This window comes from Penaeus vannamei, unplaced genomic scaffold, assembly GCF_042767895.1.
Source record: "Penaeus vannamei isolate JL-2024 unplaced genomic scaffold, ASM4276789v1 unanchor183, whole genome shotgun sequence".
In the NCBI taxonomy this organism is placed as follows: Eukaryota; Metazoa; Arthropoda; class Malacostraca; order Decapoda; family Penaeidae; genus Penaeus; species Penaeus vannamei.
The window spans coordinates 25,001-27,500 of NW_027213187.1; the positions used below are offsets into that span (position 1 = coordinate 25,001).

Consider the following 2,500-nt stretch of genomic DNA (forward strand, 5'->3'; position numbering starts at 1 on the left):
CTCTGGAAGGGGAAGGGGGACCGTTGGGACTGCAGCAATCACCGAGGCATCACACTGCTCAGTGTACCAGGCAAGGTTCTCGCCCACATCCTTCTGAGACGTATCAGAGACCATCTACTGAGGCACCAGAGACTGGAGCAATCCGGATTCACTCCTGGTAAGTCCACAATAGACCGTATCCTCGCGCTTCGAGTCATTGTAGAGCGCCGTCGTGAGTTCGGGCGTGGGCTGCTTGCAGCCTACATCGACCTCAAGAAGGCGTTCGATACGGTGCATCGGGAGTCACTTTGGGAGATCCTGAGGCTGAGAGGAATACCAACAAGGATTATTGGACTAATAGCAAGCCTGTATACTGGTACTGAAAGTACTGTAAAGTGTGGTGGGGGCCTGTCGAGCTTCTTTCCTGTTAGTTCAGGAGTGAGGCAAGGCTGTGTCCTTGCACCAACTCTTTTCAACACTTGCATGGACTGGATACTGGGCAGAGCTACTGTTCAAAGTCATTGTGGGGCAACGCTGGGCAATATCAAGGTTACAGACCTTGACTTTGCTGATGACGTTGCCATTCTATCTGAGTCTTTGGAAACCCTAGTGGCGGCTCTTGATGCATTTAGCAATGAAGCGAAGCCCCTGGGTCTAGAGGTCTCCTGGACCAAGACCAAGGTCCAGGAATTTGGGGACTTGTTAGGAGAACCTGTTCAGTCGGTACGTGCTTGCGGCGAGGACATTGAAGTCACAGAGAGCTATACATACCTTGGTAGTGTAGTTCATAACTCTGGGCTGTCAGACCATGAAGTCAGCAGACGGATTGGCCTGGCAGCAGGGGTCATGAACTCTCTCAACAAGAGTATTTGGAGATGTCGGTACCTGTGCAGAAGGACCAAGCTATGGGTTTTCAAGGCCCTGATAATGCCAGTTTTGCTATACGGTAGGGAAACCTGGACATTGTCCTGTGCCTTGGAGGCTCGTCTTGAAGCCTTTTGTAATAGGTCCTTGCGCCAAATCATGGGGTACTGTTGGCGGGACCATGTGTCCAACCAACGGTTGCACCGTGAGACTGGCACAAGCCCTGTTATCTGCACTATCCGTGATCGCCAACTCAGGCTATACGGCCACCTGGCTCGCTTTCCTCAGGATGATCCTACCCATCAGGTCGTCTCTGTTCGAGACAACCCTGGGTGGAGGAGGCCTGTGGGACGACCGAGGAAGTCATGGCTTGGCCAGATCGACCAAACCTGCCGTGAAGAACTAGAGATCTGCCGAGTCCCTGCCTGGCGTCTAGCCATGAGGGATCCTCGTAGGTGGAAGCGAAGGGTGGATGCGGCTATGCGCCCCCGTCGGCGTCAGCCCCCATGATGACGATGATGATATATACATAGATATTCATAATATATGCATATATATATATACATATATATATACAAACATGTATATACATACTTATATGTATACACATACAAATATATGTATATCTATATTATATGTATACAGTAGTGGAATGCATTTTCTATATAACTGACATGGCACAAAATTTCAATCATTCACAGTTGGACATTAAAACAGAAAATTAAAAATATCATTTATTGAAACTTCTGTCTAAACATACAAAGGTCAGACCCATTTACTTTCAATTACAAACTACATGATAGCATACACATTTGTGTATTAACCACATTCGATAATACTTATAGTCAATGTAAGCATTATCCAATGGGCCAATGATAACATAAATAATGAGTGACTGAAGTGGGTGTGAACGAACCTAAAGGACATTCAGTGCCTGACAATGGCAAGACTATTTTATTCATGTGGATACAAAGCTGAACAAGGATGAACGAGTTGCAGATGGTGGCTGAAGAGGATTATATACTATAATCTTTTACAAAATACTAAATCATCTAAATGCAAAAAATGATCCATAAAATGTTACAGCTCTTAATGGTTACTGATAAGTAAATAATGAACTATGAGCAATGAATGATGTGTGTGCAGTGACAGAAATGAACACTGTTTGCATGTGGTAAAAAACTGAGATCAGCTTTACTCCCTGAGCTGTGTATCCATCATGAGAAGAGGATATAAAAAACTAACTTTTTTTCTCCTGTAACTGACTCCAAATAAGAAACTGATTTGGAATTTCACCGGTCAAAAGCATCCTCTTTAAAAGCATAATAAAAAAGGATGCACTTACAAGGTATGTGCTTCATGTTTGACTAAAGAACTAATCTTCAAGAACCAATTAGCCATAAAACCAAAAGAAGAAATAAATGAGAGATAATATGGTTATTTTATTAACCAATTTACCTATCTTTCTAAAATAATAATCACTGTTTTATAAGAAAAGAAAATAGCAAGTCTTCTTTGTTTTTAAAGTAAATAATGTCGGAAAACTGCACCAAGAAACCAGTGGTGTATGCTTTGTTCTTTTTCTACTTATAAAACAGCATTATGTCAAAGGGAATCACAGTGTCATCAGATTGGCTTGAAACAGCCTGGCAGTTTA

At 43.0% G+C, this 2,500-nt stretch overlaps 1 protein-coding gene across 3 annotated transcripts in view; it reads right to left on the reverse strand.

Annotated features, from left to right (window-relative positions):
• Positions 1–1,564: 1,564 nt before the first annotated feature.
• Positions 1,565–2,500, reverse strand: part of LOC113812240 (methylenetetrahydrofolate reductase (NADPH)) — a 17,406-nt gene continuing 16,470 nt past the window's right edge. For all 3 annotated transcript variants that reach the window (XM_027364096.2, XM_070119411.1, XM_070119410.1), the window contains exon 14: positions 1,565–2,500. This exon is cut by the window's right edge and continues 1,044 nt beyond it. The gene's annotated coding sequence lies outside the window, so the exon portion shown is untranslated.